This window comes from Carassius auratus, chromosome 22 (genome assembly GCF_003368295.1).
Source record: "Carassius auratus strain Wakin chromosome 22, ASM336829v1, whole genome shotgun sequence".
NCBI lineage: Eukaryota > Metazoa > Chordata > Actinopteri > Cypriniformes > Cyprinidae > Carassius > Carassius auratus.
In genome coordinates, this window is record NC_039264.1 from 232,631 (window position 1) to 252,156 (window position 19,526).

Consider the following 19,526-nt stretch of genomic DNA (forward strand, 5'->3'; position numbering starts at 1 on the left):
TTGTCATCATCTTCCTCAATAAATACAAAAATTCTTCATGTTAGGGTGTTGATGGTGAATCCAGTGGAGAGAAATCCTCTCACAACTAACTGTAAACTGGCATTCCGATCTGCCTTAAATTTGTAACCAACGCCCCAACTTCCAACGATCCAATCAATTCCCGAAGGACGAAACCAAGTCCCCCTCTCTCATTTCAGATGTCTTTTCACTTGGATAGACGTGACAGTACAGAAAAAAATGCTACTTCTGTTTCATTGTGCCTTTAAAAAAAGGGGTGGGCAGTATTGGTAAACCACAATACTGGTTATTTTAGATGTTGGTCACCTCATTGCACCACAGAGAAGCTTCACATCAGTGCATCAGCCATTTCTTTGATGGCCTTGTCTTTTTTGTATTTGTAAACTGAAACCTTTGAAAATGTTTCACAAATTTTGGTTCTGTTTTTTTTTCTGTCAGTGGTGGACAGTAACCGAGTAGCTTTACTTCGTTACTGTACTTAAGTACATTTTTCAAGTATCTGTACTTTACTGGAGTAGTTTTGAGTAACTTTTACTTTTACTTCACTACATTCCAAAGCATAAGATCGTACTTTTAACTTCACTACATTTCATAAAACATATTGTTACTCCCTATAATATATCACGTGCTCCGACACGCAGAAGCGGTGTCTGATTCATCATGAACGAACTGAGTCTTTTCAAAATAAACTTTAATCGGATCGCGAATCGCACCAAACGATTCGTTTACGAATTAGAATGATCCGATTGCAGCTGTTCTGGAGTTGACCACTCACTGATTCAAATGAACCGTTAAGTGTGAGTCTACAGAAGTAAGAACCGGCAGATCTTGTGAGCGTGCGTGCGTCTGATGTTGCTAAAAGTAAGTTATTAATGTCGAAATTTAGGATTAATTATTGTAAATGAAAATCATATTTAGGTCAAAATTGTCAGTTGTTTGGGAACTAAATCCGCTGTAAAGGGTGATCTGTTTAAGCCCACTGAAATGCTGACATGCAGACACATCAATCAGCGTCTCTGTGTTTTAGGTTAAAAAATAAAATAAAATAACCTTAAACTAACACAGATTAAATAAAATAACTCATGCATGTTCAAATTCCCCGCTACCCTAATATTAACAGTTTTATTAAAATGCTACCATGACATCTGTTTTTATATTGTGTATTAACAATAACGTTATACATATGTATATTGTTTGGATTAATAGACGAGTAACGTTAGACAGACATGAATGTTTATTCATAACCGTACTGAAAATAAGTAAATATTGTAGCTGATGCTAAATGTCTAGCTAACAAGCTTGCTGGTGCTAATTTTTATAAATAATGTCCAAATATTTTTATTCAGCCACCTATATATATATGTATATAGATTACATCTAGGGACAAAAGAAAGGATGTGATGTTCAGAACATGGTAACTAGTAATTATCAAAGAGGGGAAGAGATGCACCCCGTTTGTCCAGGGGTGTTTTTACACCACAGACAAGGTTTGAGAAGGAAAAAATCATTATGAAAATATAATTATATTTTCCTTAAAATGTTCTTCCTAACTTCAGGCCTTATTATCATGTCATATATGTTCTGTAAAACCACAAACTTTAAAACACTTTCACAGATCACAGATTCCAAAATAATATTTGGTAGCACAACTATTAATAGTTCTAATAATAAATCATCATATTTTTATGATTTCTAAAGATCATGTGACACTGAAGACTGGAGGAATGATGCTGAAAATACAGCTGCACATCACAGAAATAGATTATATTTTAAAGGATATTAAAATAGAAACCATTATTTTATATATTTTATTTTGACAATTTAGAATTATTACTGAAATACAACCTTTTTTTTGTTTCAAACAGTTCAATGAACAATAATAAATGAAGTACCTGGAGCTGACAATGAAGTAAATGTATAATAATTAGCAAAGATGATTAATTTAGCGCTGTAAACGCGCGTGTGAGGGGCGGAGACGCGCCACGGAGCGTCAGAAGCGCGTGAGGACCAAACACAGCAGAGCTGTAGGAAACTTCACTCCTCTTCAGAGGTGGAGAGTCCAGGGGTCAGAAAGTAAAAGTCCTGCCACATTTTTGCTCCACCCATGAACTCAGCAGCTGATTTCACCAGAGGAGGAAACAAGTCATTCCTTCCAAGTCACAAACTAGTCTCAACTCAAATCCCAAGTCCTCAAAGAGTTAAAGTCAATGAGATAATTAAGAGACTAATTAAATGATGATTGTGCATTGGTGATGAACACCTGCTGTTATTGGGCGTTACAGAGGATCAGATGCTGATGTTTTATTGGTTAAAATTATGCCACCATCATGGAGATCAGTGATTGCTTCAGTTGGGCTCTTGACCCTTTTAATAATTCAAAGTAATTTGCTTTTAAACACTTGCGGTTGTGTTACGTAGCAAACATTAACACATTGCTGAATTAAAAGCTTGAAGTAGAAAATTTAATTGCCCTTTTTTACATCTAAAACATTTTAATTAACTTCATGAAGGTGTCTCTCTTTGGTTTGTTAAATTATGTTCAGAAATTACTGAACTACAAAAAAAGTCCTATTAAACAAATATTATTGTAATGCTTAAATATTGGGGGAAAAAATTGTACAGGCTCGGGATTTTAGACATGAGCACTTATCATATGATCCTCAACAGTGGTTACAATAATTATTCATGCTACAGTGCATAATCAGAGTTTTTACTACGGTGTTACCCAGCATGCACTTCAGCTTGAAGCGTTTTGTTGATTGTCACCATTGTTGAGATTCATATGCTGGGTCATGATGTCTGTGCGTCTTATTAGGAAAAGATTTCGAAAAATGTATATTTATTACATACATTAGGAAATGTATTCATTATAGTGATTAAACCAACGGTTCCACAAGGTAGGTTATTTAAAAACTGAACATTTGTTAATAATAAATACATAAAATTGTTTTGGAAATAAACAGGCTGATGCCTAATAATTACTTCATCATGTAAAACCGGCTAGTAACGGTTTTCTGCACAGCACTGATCACACTGTTTTATAACAGCACATGTACTTTTACAGAGAAATATCTAACATAAGAAATCAAAGGTCAAGAGCCCAACTGAAGCAAACATTGATCTCCATGATGGTGGCATCATTTTAACCAATAATACATCAGCATCTGATCCTCTGTAACACCCAATAACAGCAGGTGTTCATCACCAATGCACAATCATCATTTAATTAGTCTCTTAATTATCTCATTGACTTTAACTCTTTGAGGACTTGGGATTTGAGTTGAGACTAGTTTGTGACTTGGAAGGAATGACTTGTTTCCTCCTCTGGTGAAATCAGCTGCTGAGTTCATGGGTGGAGCAAAAATGTGGCAGGACTTTTACTTTCTGACCCCTGGACTCTCCACCTCTGCTCCTCTTATTATTTCTCTTTTACTATAGCGATTTATTTTTAGACACGTGATCTGAGTCTTTCATAGATTTGTAGAGTTATTAGAGTATAGAGTTATTAGAGAAATTGAGTTATTTTTTTTACATTCTTTGGTCGAAGTTTTCAGATCGGCAATTCGGAGCCTGTTCGCGACTCTTTTGATTCAGATCGGCACTTCGGAGCCTTTTCGAGACTCCGTTGATTCAGATCGGCACTTCGCAGCCTGTTCGCGATTCTATTGATTCAGATCGGCACTTCGGAGCCTGTTCGCGACTCGGTTGATTCAGAACGGCACTTCGCAGCCTGTTCGCGACTCGGTTGATTCAGATCGGGACTTCGGAGCCTGTTCGCGACTCGGTTGATTCAGATCGGCACTTCGGAGCATGTTCGCGACTCGGTTGATTCAGATCGGCACTTCGGAGCCTGTTCGCGACTCGGTTGATTCAGATCGGCACTTCGGAGCCTGTTCGCGACTCGGTTGATTCAGATCGGCACTTCGGAGCCTGTTCGCGACTCGGTAGATTCAGATCGCCACTTCGGAGAATGGTCGCGACTCGGTTGATTCAGATCGGGACATCGGAGCGTGTTTGAGATTTTTTTAAATTCAGATCTGGACATCGAAGCAAGAAGTGTTTGTCAAACAGTTAATTGGTGATAAATGAATATTTGGACTTGAGGCTTTTTTTTATTTGTCGATTCAGCATGTACACACAAAGGTAGACACACTCTAGACTTAATCATCAGTAGAGCTCTAAACTTTTCATCCATTGTTATTAAGGACGTTATTCATAACCGTACTGAAAATAAGTAAATATTGTTAGCTGATGCTAACTGTCTAGCTAACAAACTTGCTGGTGGTATATATATATATATATATATATATAGATTACATCTGGGGAGAAAAGAAAGGATGTGATGTTCAGAACATGGTAACTAGTAATTATCAAAGAGGGGAAGAGATGCACCCCGTTTGGCCAGTGGTGTTTTTACACCCCAGACAAGGTTTGAGAAGGAAAAAATCATTATGAAAATATAATTATATTTTCCTTAAAATCTTCAGGCCTTATTATCATGTCATATATAACTGTTGTTCTGTAAAACAACAAACTTTAAAATACTTTGTTCTTACTGGTGAAAATCAGATGGTCATCTCTGTTTTCTCTCAGGTACATCACAGTGTAAGCTTCACAGTTAACATTACTCTCATCAGTGTAGTCCATATCAACAACAAAAATATATCTTGACTCCATATAGTGGTTATTTTGGAAAAAAATCCCAGGTATTTTGAGCAGTAGGATTATAAAAAAAATATAATAATTTGCTAATATAAAATTAAATTAGCCTATATAAAATTGCAAACATCTATCTTTCAGTACTTTTTTACTTAAGTACATAAAAAATGTAGTACTTTTGTACTTTCACTTGAGTAAAATTGAAAAAGAAGTACTTTTACTTTTACTGGAGTAATATTTTATTATACGTATCTGTACTTTTACGCAAGTACTTGATTTGTGTACTTCGTCCACCACTGTCGGTGAGTTTTATATATTTTTACAACTTCAGTTGTTTCTGTTCTGGTACCATGTACAGTAATACATTATTTTTAATTCAGGTATGAATAGTCACCAAGAGTGGAATTTTGTCATAATTTTGCGTGTATTTGGCCATATAAACTACGGAGAACTGAATTTGTAACACATGCTGTCCGAGATGCAATTTAGTTTTTTGAGTGCACTGAGTTTTCTTCTGCTGCTCAATGCACTTCATAACATCTTGACTGTTCCCTGCTATCTACACAGCTTAAAACATTAAGTGTGTGCTCTAGGCAGACAGTTCAGTGTATCAGATTTCAATTAATTGTAATTGATTTTTTTTTAGATTGTGGATTTGAATGATAATTAAAAATAGATAATGGAGGTAAAATTATGAAACTGGTTGACTAAAATAGTATTAATTTTATTTGTTTTATGGTTTGATCTGCTGCTGGAATGTGTTGTTTCTGAAATCATACCGAGTCCTTGTTGCCACTGTGATACAGTGAAGGTAGGGAACATTTTCGAATATTTTGCCTGTTACCAATATATGATGTTTTAGTAACAAGGTTCGGGAGGAGCGCGTCAGATACCTAGTCTAATCAACACTGGTGGACAACAATCAAGTAATCAATACCATAGTATACATACCGCTGACTTACCTCTATCCATTGACTGTTTATCAGCATCCCTCCTCCACCCCATCTCCTCACTTCAAGTTCATTTTACAACTAGACGGGGAAGTGGGGGTAATCTAGGTTCAGGCTAGGGCTGGGCGATATATCGAGCGATATGATCATGCGCATCTAATCAGTAAAGCTGCTTCTGTGATCACCGCTAAAATCTCCATCACCTGCTTATAATTGGAGTAGCATTTAATAGACAGACCCGTAGATCGCTGACAAGCCACGCCATATCGCGTTCATTATCGCAGATGAATCGCCTTCGATAATGAACGCGATATGGCGTGGCTTGTCAGCGATCTACGGCTCTGTCTATCAGAGGTGGGACTTTCAAGTCACAAGCAAGTCTTCAAGTCATATTCAAGTCCTCAAAGGGTTAAAGTTAAAGAGATAATTAAGTGACTAATTAAATGATGCTTGTGCATTAGTGATGAACTTCTGCTGTTAACAATCAACATCACTGAAGTAAAGAGAGAAACAAGAACTACAACTGAATTTAGCCACAGCCTTCAACTGAAAAAAAAAAAACTATGCCACCATAATTGTGGTCAAGGTTTGCTTTAAGTAGTGTCTTGACACTTTTACTAATTCAAACCAATTTGATTCAAAACAATTTCAATATTGTTTTCGCAACAAACATGTATGCATTGCTGAGTCAAACCTTGCAGTAACAGATGGTTTTTCTGCTTATAACTCATGATGACTGAACATCATGAAATTGTGTTTATCTTTGGATAGTAGACTGACACTCAGCTATTACTGAACTGAAGTAAAAAATAAAAAAAAATCACACTGCTTCAAAGACACAAAAGGAGATAATCAGTTCAGGTTTTTAGACAAACACACTTATCACACGATCCTCAACAGTGGTGACGATTTTTCATACTGCAGTGCATGACGGGAGTTTTTACTAAGGTTTTACCCAGCATGCAACATTTTGTTGATTGTCACCACTGTTGAGAGTCATATGCTGGTTCTTGATGTCTGTGTGTGTCTACAGAGTATAGTTTTTCAAATTTTGTATGCACTTAGTAGATTTAAAATTCACTTAATTTTTCTTTCCATAGTGTAGTTTTACTGGGTTGATTGTGCTAAACTTAAATAGAGCTAATGTTAATTTGATTGTAATCTGACCACCTATCACATACAGATTAATTTCTTCTCTCTGCTTTACAGCACCTCATGCAATGCTACATAAAGAGATCTAACATGACAGTCAAGGGTCAAGAGCCCCACTAAAGCAAACACTGGTCTCCATTATGGTTGCATCACTTTAACCAATAAAACATCAACATCTGATCCTCTGTAATTCTCAAGAACAGCAGGTGTTCATCATTAATGCACAATCATCATTTAATTAGTCACTTAATTATCTCTTTAGCTTTAACCCTTTGAGGGACTTGGGATATGCACTGTAAAAAATTTTGCCGTTAAATAACAGTAATTTTCTGGCAGCAGGGGTGCCAGTAAAGTACTGTTAATTTACAGCTCTTAACCATTAATTTACCGCTCTTATTTTTTAACAGTATTTTACTGTAGATTCTACCATGGAAATTAACTCCACTCCCACTGCTTCAAACAGTTCGAGTTTTTAAACTAGCATTCCCACGATGTTAGTACTATGAACTTATTTCATTTGAGTCCACTGAGAAGGAATATTTCTTACACTTAATGTGCAGTAATAAAGTAACTAAATACATGACTTTCACTCAAATCACTGCAGTTCATTGTCAGCTATAGCACACATGTATGTGCTGAAGTACTTAACACAGAGATCATCACTGTATCAGCGACTCCACATTTACTGCCTTTATATAAAGCAGCAGAAAATCAGAATTTGTGGCTCATCATTGGCTGAAGCACCGGCTCTACTCTCCAGCACAATGGTGAACAACAAAACTACATTAAACTAAACGATCTCTCTTGTGCAAACACACATTAATACAGTCAAGTTCAGTATTTACTCTCATTATCAGTGTATGACTTTGCCTAATTTTTTTTCTATGGATGTTCACAAATATTTTAGTTAAATTATTTTTTTTTTTCATTTGGTAAATCTGACGTTTACATTTTACAGTATTTTACTGTTTTTCCTTGACTTGACGGCAAAAAACTGTAGAAAAACACTTTTTTTTTTGCTGGCAACCATTAATTTACGGCAAGAAACAGTAGAAAAACAGTTATTTACTGGCAGCAGGGGTGCCAGTAAATAACTGTTTTTCTACAGTTTGTTTCCTGTAAATTAATTACAGTTTATTACTGTTAAATTATGTTTCATTCTGTTTTTTCTTCATCTTAAATCTTTAACCCTTTAAACCCCACAAGAAAATCCTCAGTTTTAAATGAACACTTATAATGTGTGCACACTACAGAGTGTTAGAGTAACACTGAATCAGTGAAGTTAATGAGATAATTCGGTGATTAATTGATGATTGAGCGTTAGTGATAAACACCTGCAGAATCACTGAAGGAAAGAGAAACACAAGAACTACAAATGACTTCAGCCACAGCCTTAAATGAAATCAACTGAATAAAAGAATACATCAAATCTCTCAAGATCTGATTAAACAACTCATAAAACAGCTTCACCAGATTCACATTACTAACCAGACTGACTTTATTTCTGTCAGATGTCTACAGAAGAACTTATGGAGAGTTAAATAGGTTTAGGTGTTTTTTCACTACCATGATGGAGATCAGTGTTTACTTTAGTTGGGCTCTTGAACGTGACTTTCCAACAAATAAGTTTTTTTTTTTTTAATGCTGTAACAATGCGCCTTTGGAACTTGTTATAGCAAAACAAAAGTACACAGAAGAAAAAAAATCAGATATTGTTGTTTATAGATTGACAAGAACAAATACTATTATTTCTGATCTAATCCCGTGTCTCTTCTCTTATTGAATATTGATACTACAGCATAAGAAGGAACACTGCTGAGCCATAAGTTATGAAAGACTTAAGAAAATTTCACTCATAATGAAAAAAAAAACCTTTGCTGAAATTTAGACAGAAACATCAAGAATCAGCGTATGAATCACAACAATGGTGACAATCCACAAAATAAATGAACATCAATTCTGAACATCACAACACATGCTACTAAAACTTAAAACAAATGCAAAATTATAAGCACATAAGAATTCAAGAAAATAAGTGAACAATTCAGGGGCATAATTTATTCATGCTGCAATACATGCTGGGAATCATGGATGAGTTTTAGCCTGTGCTGGTACCCAGCATGCATTGCATCATGAACCTTTTGATTGTCACCATTGTTGAGATTCATATGCTGATTGTTGATTTCTCTCTTTGAGTGTTGTAGGGACTGCTGCCCGAAATACTTTTTAACTAAAACTAGTCGTTAAATCCATAAATACTGGTTATCACACTACTTTTCAATCTTACAAAATTGAAGTGTCATTCACTCAAATATTTCAACACCAAATTAATATTTGATTATTATAGCAACACTTTAAGCCAGTCTAGTAGATCATGCCTGTTAGAAACAACCATAATCACTTGACTATCAAAATTAATACTGCTGTAACAGATGCATCATAAAGATACAAATACAGCAATAACACAAAATGTAAAGTGCAAAAGTCAATGGTCAGGAGCCCAACTAAAGCAAACACTGATCTCCACAATGGTGACGCTAAACGAAACAGTAACATTATCATCTAAATCTCTTTAATTCTCAATAAGATCTTTTGATCTCTGTTCTCTGATTGGCAGAAATAAAGTCAGTCTGGTTAGTAATGTGTGAAGTTGGTGAAGCTGTTTGTTGATCGTTTAAATCTTCAGTTGATTTCATCTAAGGCTGTGGCTGAAGTCAGTTGTATTTCATGTGTTTGTCTTGTTATGTTTTTTTTTTCTTCAGTGATTCTACTCATTAACAGCAGCTGTTGATCAGTGTCTGAATTCACTCATTAGTGTTCATTCTCTCTGTCAGGTGGGCTATATTAGTAAACTCATGTAGGGAAGAGTGAATGAGGGTGTAGGGTGTGATTTGAAACACGGCCGCTGAGTGTCGACTTTGAACGTTGTTAATTTACGATATATAGCAGCAGGCTACTTCTCGAAAACGATGAATATTACCCAGAATGCACTGTTTTAATGAAAAACAGTATTTTACTGTCGAAATTTGGCCGTTTTTTTACTGCGATTTTTAACAGTGTGACTTGAAGACTTGCTTGTGACTTGAAAGTCCCACCTCTGGTAAAAGCTGAATGTCAATCAACAATCCAAAGAAGACTATCTTATGATGTCCAAGTCAACATGAGTTATAAGCAGAAAAAGCATAAGATCATCTGTCACTACAACAAGGTTTGATTCAGCAATGCATACATGTTTGTTGCAAAAACAATATTGAAATTGTTTTGAACTAAATTGCTTTGAATTAGTAAAAGGGTCAAGACACTACTTAAAGCAAACCTTGACCACAATTATGGTGACATAGTGTTTTTTTTTTTTTTTTTTTCAGTTGATGGCTGTGGCTAAATTCAGTTGTAGTTCTTGTGTTTTTCTTTACTTCAGTGATGTTGATTGTTAACAGCAGAAGTTCATCACTAATGTACAATCATCATTTAATTAGTCACTTAATTATCTCATTAACTTTAACCCTTTGAGGACTTGGATATGACTTGAAGACTTGCTTGTGACTTGCAAGTGCCACCTCTGCTGTCTATTAAATGCCACTCCAATTATAAGCAGGTGATGGAGATTTTAGCGGTGATCACGGAAGCAGCTTTACTGATTAGATGCGCATGATCATATCGTTAGATATATCGCCCAGCCCTACTACAGCCATAGCCGAAGCCTAGGTGCGTTCACACCGCCGGCGCCTAGAGCGTCAAAAATCGCTCTTGCCGCTCTGCTCACAACGCTGCAGAAAGATTTGTGAGCGCTCAGACGCTCTAACGTAGATCGAATACTTATTTTGTATTTAAAGCGGCCGCAAAGCAAACAAGCTTGTTGATGTCGTGCAGACAAACCACAAGGAGTTATAATTTAACCTCATTAAATATTGTTGTGGACGAAATATTAGGATCCTTTACTTAAAATGAACAATCTCAGACACCTTGGTCCACGTATCACTTTTAATTTATTTTTTATGTCCCTGTACGCAAACAGGGACACATCATAGATTAATACAAACGCTAAACAGCAATAATCAACCTGTCCTTTATTCTGCTTGGGAATTAATGTGCCAACTCTCAAGCATTCACCGTGAGACACAAGCAATTGACTCTTTTCACACGCTTTCACGACACACATCAATTTTTTCACGCACAGAAAAACCACGAAGCAAAGAGGACACGGAGACCAACATACTAGACAGAGCAGGTTAGTTATGATATAATAAAATGGGTAACGTTAAGTTAAACGTTAAGGTTAGCCATCGCTGACATTAGCACGTTTATCGAACAGCCTTCGATACATTGCTATGTTATAACTTCCCGAAAACAAATACACAAACATATAAAACAAACTTCTAGCGAAATACTAACAGCATCTAACTTACTGTTAGAAATGTTGCAAGTTCAGAGTCGAGCCTCATTTCTTTCAGGCCATCAGTTGTCTCCAGCGATTAAAAGCAGTGCCGATGTTTACTCTGATTCGGCTTCTTTTCTTATCGGATTTGATTTGGGATTCTGAGCGCGGTTGTTTCCCTGTAGCGGGTGGTGGTGGTAGGGGTCTCTTGCCAAGGGCTTGCTTGAGATATCCTTTCTCTCTCTTCCCTGAACTGAAATGAAGTAGTGGGCTGTACTTTCCACACGATTGACATCAGGTTCAAGTACACACCAGAAAGCCGTGCGAGTTATTCGTGTATTGCAGGTTGGCTGGTGGTTATGTTGCCCGCATACCGCCACCCATAGCCGAAACTGGTATTACGACACCTGTCGGGCCGGGGCTAGTAATGCTAATGCTAATTAAGGTTGATATCTCTGCAGCACTATAACTTGACATTTTTTTATGACATCATCGCCCTTATTTCTTCTCATTCTTTTGATGCGTGTAGGTCATGTTATGGATATTTTTACCTCAATTTTTGCATATGGCACCTTTAAGGTGCTTCAGGTACTGTTCTAGAATTTAAAGCAACAGACGCGTGTGCACTTAGAATGAACAGACAATATCGTTCACTGGTGAGGATGCTAATATCGTTATCTTTAAAGTAGACTTCCGATCCATTCCTGCCCCAAAGTCCATTAGAGAAACTCCAAAATCAGTCTGAGAGAAGAAACAATTGAGACATTTGATAAGAAGTGAAGAACAAATGACCTGAAGACAATTACAGGAGAGAGCAGAGCCAAACAACTAAGCATCTCACAATAAGAGGAAACTATTCAATGTCAGAGTGGAGTGAGAACAGCTCGCAGAGTCCAAGCATCGGAACTGATGCAATGTCAGAGCATTCTTTATAGAGCATGCCAAGGAGGGGCAAAAGTGGAGAAGCCACTAAACACAGAACTGGTAATGTCAGGACAGGAACTAGGGAACGGAAGTCTGGTATGAAAACTCTAGACTGGGAGTAGGTCACAAACGAAGTGTAGCATGTACACACCACAACGGTCAGACACACGACTACACATGAGGGAAACTTAGAAAGAGAGGGAATTAAGGAATAAGCAAGTCACAGGTGTAATGGCAGCTGAAGTAGTAAATAAGATAATGATGGTGAGGGAACCACGAAGACATCGATCACTGTAAAGGATCATGGCTCGGTGCGTTCATCTTGCGTCTCTGTCTGATTGTGTGCATCTGTTAACCAGCAGCAGCTGCGGTAATGAGCACCAGATGCAACTCATTTGCGCTGCCTTTAAGTTTGGCTGGCATCCTGTTTGTGTTGTTGGTTCATTGATTTCTCGTCTGTCTCTCTTGTCTAGTTGTGTTCCTGTACCTCCAGTTGGGATCCTCTGGACCTTATTCCTCACCCGCCTGGGGACTATGGGTTGTGCTGTCCAAGCCCTGGTCCCTCAGGTTTCGGAACTTACCACTCAGATTCAGCGCTTCAAGTTAGAGACCCTTTCTTCTCAGCAACCACCTGCGTCCAATCCACCAACTGCCATGGATCAAAGCATGTGTTCTCCTAAGCTTCGTGTACCACCACTAGCCTTTTATTCCAGGGAGCCCCAGTTGTGTCGTTCATTTTTGGCTAAATGCTCTCTCTACATTTCTCTTTAACATCATCATTTCTCACCGAGGAATCTAAGATAGCGTTCACTATAACTCTGCTCACAGGACGAGTGGCAACTGGGGAACCACTGTGTGGGAACAGAGACTTCCATGCTGCACCTCCTTCCAAGCGTTTTCGCAGGTGCTGAAGAAGTTATTTGATTCCTCGGATTTACCCGCGGGGTGGATAAACTCATTGAGCTGGCTATTCGTGTGGATGCCAGAGTAAGGAGGCGTGTCCAACAGAAGACACTACGATGAATCCCTGAAGTCACTCAATAATTCATATTCACCTTCCAGAATTCCCTTCCAAAGTGTTCAATCTGTTTAAAAATATGATGTATAATATTTGACAGTCAAACTTCGGTTAATTTTATTTCACTTTCCAAATTCACTGGTTAAAATTCAGCAGAAAAGTGTACTCTTTAGATATGAAAAAAAAATATATATTTCCTTAGATACGGAATGAGTACTGCTTCGTAAAGTTTTTCAGCTACAAAACACGATGTAGCGTAAGGTTCAAGCCTATTGTGTATAAGCTTGTTCAAAAATGACGGAAACAATAAATGTTGCTGAAAAATAACGTCTGTCTTATTAAACAATTTAAATAAATGAATATTTGAATATTCGTTTTTTTGTGAGCTCAAATATTCGAATGTGATGTTTGGGGAAAATGGCCATCCCTACCCCTCACTATGACCCGCTGAGAAAGGATGCCCTCTTTAGATGGTACGGAATCAGAAAAAAGGAACTGGCGAGAGAGAGCGTCAGGCTTTAGATTCTTGCACCCCGGCCGGTAGGAGATCGTAAAATCAAAACGCGTAAAGAAAAGGGACCAACGAGCCTGACAGGCATTAAGTCTCCTGGCTGACTGAATGTATTCGAGATTCTTATGGTCAGTCCAGACTACGAACGGGACCGCAGCTCCCCTCCAGCCAGTGTTGCCACTCCCCTGATGCGAGACGAATGGCCAAAATCTCTCAGTTACCTACATCATAATTCTGTTCAACAGTAGTAAGGCGATGCGGACAAAGCGCAGAGATGAATCTGATCATCGGCTGAAGTGCGCTGAGAGAGGATGTCCCCAACACCCACCTCTGAAGCGTCGACCTCGATGATGAACTGTCTTTCTAAGTTGGGGGAGATAAGGATAGGACTGGATGAAAAGAGCGATTTGAGACGTTCAACAGCTGCCTGGGCAGCCTCAGTCCACGAGAATTGATTCTTGACCGAAGTAAGTGCAGTTAGGGGGGCCGCTACCTGACTGAAATTTTGGATAAAACGTCGGTAAAAATTAGCAAAACCCAGAAAGCTTTGAAGAGGGACAGTGTTTTCTCTACTTCCTGTTGGCCTTCTGTAGCTAATCGTAGCTCTGTGTAGCTGTTTTTATTTTATTTTTTCTCTAGAATCTTTATCTTACTATCACTGTCTGTTTGTTTGTTTGTTTGTTTGTTTTTTAAAGTGGTAAAATATAACTTAATTCACACCATATTTCTGATATTATCGATCAATCTTATCAGATTCACTTTGATCGTTCACTTTTCCGTGAGTGCAGTACACCTGCAAAGTGTTAGCACTCGTTAGCTTGTCATTAGCGTTTTCTTTTCTCCTCTCCTCTCTCTCGCTCCAGTTTTTCACAAGTTCATCAAACAACCGCAGTAAGAATATTTCATCAAGCACGGTGAGTAATGGCTTCGCCTGCTATTGTTATTTGCACCTCTTGCCACATGTACAGTTTATCTGTCTCTGATGAAGGATTCACATGTGATAAATGCAGGGAAATAGGCTGACAGAGAAGACTTCAGAAGTAGAGACACGCATCCAAACTTTAATTGAGGACAGTAAGAATGTTAGGGCTCTAGATACGGCTTTGGATGCGTCTAGCTCAGGGATTCTTGTACATTGTTCGGTTCCGGAAACAGAGCCCCTGCAGCAGGGCAACTGGGTGACGGTGAGGCAGCGTAGTCGTGGGTCAAAACACCGCTCGTCTGTTCCGATCAAAAAATTAAACAGGTTCTCCCCACTCAGTGATGCACCCACTGAGAAACCTGATGAAAGTGCTCTAGTTATTGGTGATTCTATTGTACGGAACGTGAATATAGAGACACCAGCCACCATAGTCAAATGTTTACCGGGAGCCAGAGCGCCTGACATATTGGCAAATTTAAAAGTGCTGGCTAATGCTAAACGTAAATACAGTAAGATTGTTATTGTTAAAACCTGATGATTACATTATTTTAAATGAGTTCATCCCCCAAGATTACTGTTATAAACACGAGCCATGTCTAAAAGGCAAAGGGGGAGGAGTTGCTTCAATTTATAACAACGTTTTCAGGATTTCTCAGAGGGCAGGCTTCAAGTATAACTCGTATGAAGTAATGGTGCTACATATAACATTATCCAGAGAAACAAATGTTAATGATAAATCCCCTGTTATGTTTGTACTGGCAACTGTATACATGCCGCCAGGGCACCATACAGACTTTATTAAAGAGTTTGGTGATTTTATATCCGAGTTAGTTCTGGCTGCAGATAAAGTTTTAATAGTTGGTGATTTTAATATCCATGTCGATAATGAAAAAGTTGCATTGGGATCAGCATTTATAGACATTCTGAACTCTATTGGTGTTAGACAACATGTTTCAGGACCTACTCTTTGTTGAAATCATACTCTAGATGTAATACTGTCACATGGAATTGACGTTGATAGTGTTGAAATTATTCAGCCAAGTGATGATATCTCAGATCATTATTTAGTTCTGTGCAAACTTCATATAGCCAAAATTTTAAATTCTACTTCTTGTTACAAGTATCGAAGAACCATCACTTCTACCACAAAAGACTGCTTTTTAAGTTATCTTCCTGATGTATCCAAATTCCTTAGCATATCCATGTTGGACACCATGGTATTATGAACATACTCGCACCCTAAAGAGAGCAGCCCAAAAAATGGAGCGCAGCTGGAGGAAAACAAAACTAGAGGTATTTCGTATTGCTCGGCGGGAAAGTAATATATCCTACAGAAAAGCACTAAAAACTGCTAGATCTGATTACTTTTCTTCTCTTTTAGAAGAAAATAAACATAACACCAGGTATTTATTCAATAAAGTGGCTAAATTAATGAAAAATAAAGCCTCAACAAATGTTGACATTTCCCAACACCACAGTAGTAATGTTTTTATGAACTACTTTACTTCTAAAATCGATACTATTAGAGATATAATTGCAACCATTCAGCCTTCAGCTACAGTATCACATCAGACAGTGCACTATAGAGCCCCTGAGGAATAGTTCCACTCATTCTCTACTATAGGAGAGAAAGAATTGTATAAACTTGTTAAATCATCTTAACCAACAGCATGTATGTTAGACCCTATACCATCTAATAGGGCTGCACGATTAATCGCATGCGATTGTCATGCGTGTCTTTGTCAGTAAAGCCGGTTCTGTGATTAGCAGTAAATGTCCACCACCTGGTTTCAAATGGAGCGGCACTTCCCAGCTAGAATTTTCTTTGTTCTAAAATGTTCTAAGAACATTCCCATGGATTGTTCTAACAATGTTTTTAGCGGGTAGTTTTATTTTTGTTCCCAGAACGTTCTCTCAAAAGATAGGATAACGTTCTCTAAAAACATTCTACAAATGTTTATCAATAACATTATTAGAACATTATTCCATAACATTCTAATTAAGATTTAAGTGGATGTTTAGATGTGGATGTTGATGTCTGTTTAAAAGTAATAGCTTGGTTTGATGTCACCATAATGCTGGTAAGTGTTGGCTTTAGTTGTGCAATTTAACACTTGACTTGACGGTGTTGTTTTTTAGCTGCTGTCATCTTTATTGTGGCTAAAACAGCAAACGAATATGTGATTCAATGGTGCTGTTTGCTTGCTGATGAATGATATGTCTGATTACTTGTTTTCACCCAAGCTACTGTGTGGTGTTAGTTAAGTACTATTTATTAAAGTGACTCAATGGTCAACAACCTGACACCCAGTTGAATTTAAAGCAGATAATTTCAAAAATTTAAAAACAAATTTGTCACACAAACATCAAGATTCAGTGTATGTACCTCAACAATGGTGACATGCTTTATGCTGCAATGTATTCTGGGTACAGCATGCAAAACTCATCCATAGCACCCAGAATGCATTGCGGCATGAAGCATGTCACCATTGTTGAGATTCTTACACTAATTCTTAAGGTCTCTGTATGTCTAAGCATCCTATGGTTTGAAGTGATTCTAAAACAATGTAGTTTAAAAAGATCAGATAAAAATAAAATAACATAAATTGTCAGGACCCTGTGTATTGCAACATATCTGCTATAATGACTAATATTAAATTAATAGCGTAGAACAGACTCCTGGTAAAATCAGTTGATCAGATTGTTACATTAAGACATCTTTAATATCAGCCAGTAACCAACATTATCGAATGACATCTTTTTCTCAATGTTTTTGCTGTAACAGATATAATTACAGCAGCTAAATGAACGTTAACACTGAAAAGACTCATACTTCCTAAGTACTGATCAGCATAATGGTGACATCAAACTAAACTATAATTTTCAATAAACCATCAACATCTCTGTTAATCTCAATAAGAACTTTTTTACATTTATGACAGAAATAAATCTTGTTTATAATAAGTGAAGATTGTCATGTTTTTGGAGTATTTACGCTAGAGTTTGACACCAAACAGAGGTTGGGTTTTCACTTTCAACCAACATCTGACTTCTGAGCAATGTCAGTCCACATCTAGTGTGATGGGAAGCCGTAATTCACTGACAAGCTGTGCAATATCACGTTCATAATCGCAGATTAATCGCATGCGATTATGAACGCGATATCGCGTAGCTTGTCAACGATCTACGGCTCTGTATATTAGGTGCGGCTCCATTTGAAAGCAGCTGATGGACATTTACCGCTAATCACAGAACCATCTTTACTGATGAGACACGCATGACAATCGCATGCGATTAATCGTGCAGCCCTACCATCTAAGCTCCTGAAAGAGGTGCTTCCAGAAGTCATAGGTCCTCTTTTGACTATTATTAATTCCTCATTGTCATTAGGATATGTCCCAAAAACTTTCAAACTGGCTGTTATTAAGCCTGTCATAAAAAAACACAACTTGACACCAAAGAACTAGTTAATTATAGACCAATCTCGAATCTCCCTTTTCTGTCCAAGATACTAGAAAAGGCTGTATCCTCACAATTATATTCCTTCTTAGAGAAATCCAGTCAGGATTTAGACCGTATCATAGTACTGAGACTGCTCTCCTTAAAGTTACAAATGATCTGCTCTTATTATCTGATCGTGGGTGTATCTCTCTATTAGTTTTATTGGATCTTAGTGCTGCGTTTGACATAATTGACCACAGCATTCTTTTGCATAGACTTGAACACTTTGCTGGCATCAGTGGAAGTGCATTAGCATGGTTTAAATCATATTAATATATGACCGCCATCAGTTCGTAGCAGTGAATGAAGATGTATCATATCGATCACAAGTGCAGTATGGAGTACCTCAAGGCTCAGTACTAGGGCCGCTACTCTTCACGCTTTATATGCTACCCTTGGGAGATATCATCAGGAAACATGGTGTTAGCTTTCACTGTTATGCTGATGATACACAGCTCTATATTTCTTCACGGCCCGGTGAAACACACCAATTTGAAAAACTAATGGAATGCATAGTCGATATAAAAAATTGGATGACGAGTCATTTCTTACTGCTAAATTCAGAAAAAACAGAGGTGTTAATTATAGGACCTAAAAACTCTGCTTGTAATAACCTAGAACACTGTCTAAGACTTGATGGTTGCTCTGTCAATTCTTCGTCATCAGTTAGGAACCTAGGTGTGCTATTTGATCACATTATTTCCTTAGAAAGCCACGTTTCTAGCATTTGTAAAACTGCATTTTTCCATCTCAGAAATATATCTAAATTACGGCCTATGCTCTCAATGTCAAATGCAGAAATGTTAATCCATGCATTTATGACTTCAAGGTTAGATTATTGTAATGCTTTATTGGGTGGTTGTTCTGCACGCTTAGTAAACAAACTACAGCTAGTCCAAAATGCAGCAGCAAGAGTTCTTACTAGAACCAGGAAGTATAACGATATTAGCCCGGTCCTATCATCGCTGCACTTGCTCCCTATCAAACATCGTATAGATTTTGAAATATTGCTTATTACTTATAAAGCCCTGAATGGTTTATCACCTCAGTATTTGAATGAGCTCCTTTTACATTATAATCCTCTACGTCCGCTACGTTCTCAAAACTCAGGCAATTTGATAATACCTAGAATATCAAAATCAACTGCGGGTGGCAGGTCCTTTTCCTATTTGGCGCCTAAACTCTGGAATAACCTACCTAACATTGTTCGGGAGGCAGACACAGTTTGCAGTTTAAATCTAGATTAAATACACATATTCATACACATAACATACTAATATGCTTTTAACCCCTTACTAGTAACCCCCCTTTTTTGGCATGGAGACCGAAATTACATACCCAAAATAAAAAGGTTTCTGCTCATGATTCTTTCTGACTAGATACATAATCAACCTTTGTTCACAAAGCTGACACTTTAAAGTTTACTGTTCAGGAATCAGAATCACTCAGACTGTTATGATAATAGAGATATATAAGCTCAAACATAAAAACAAAAA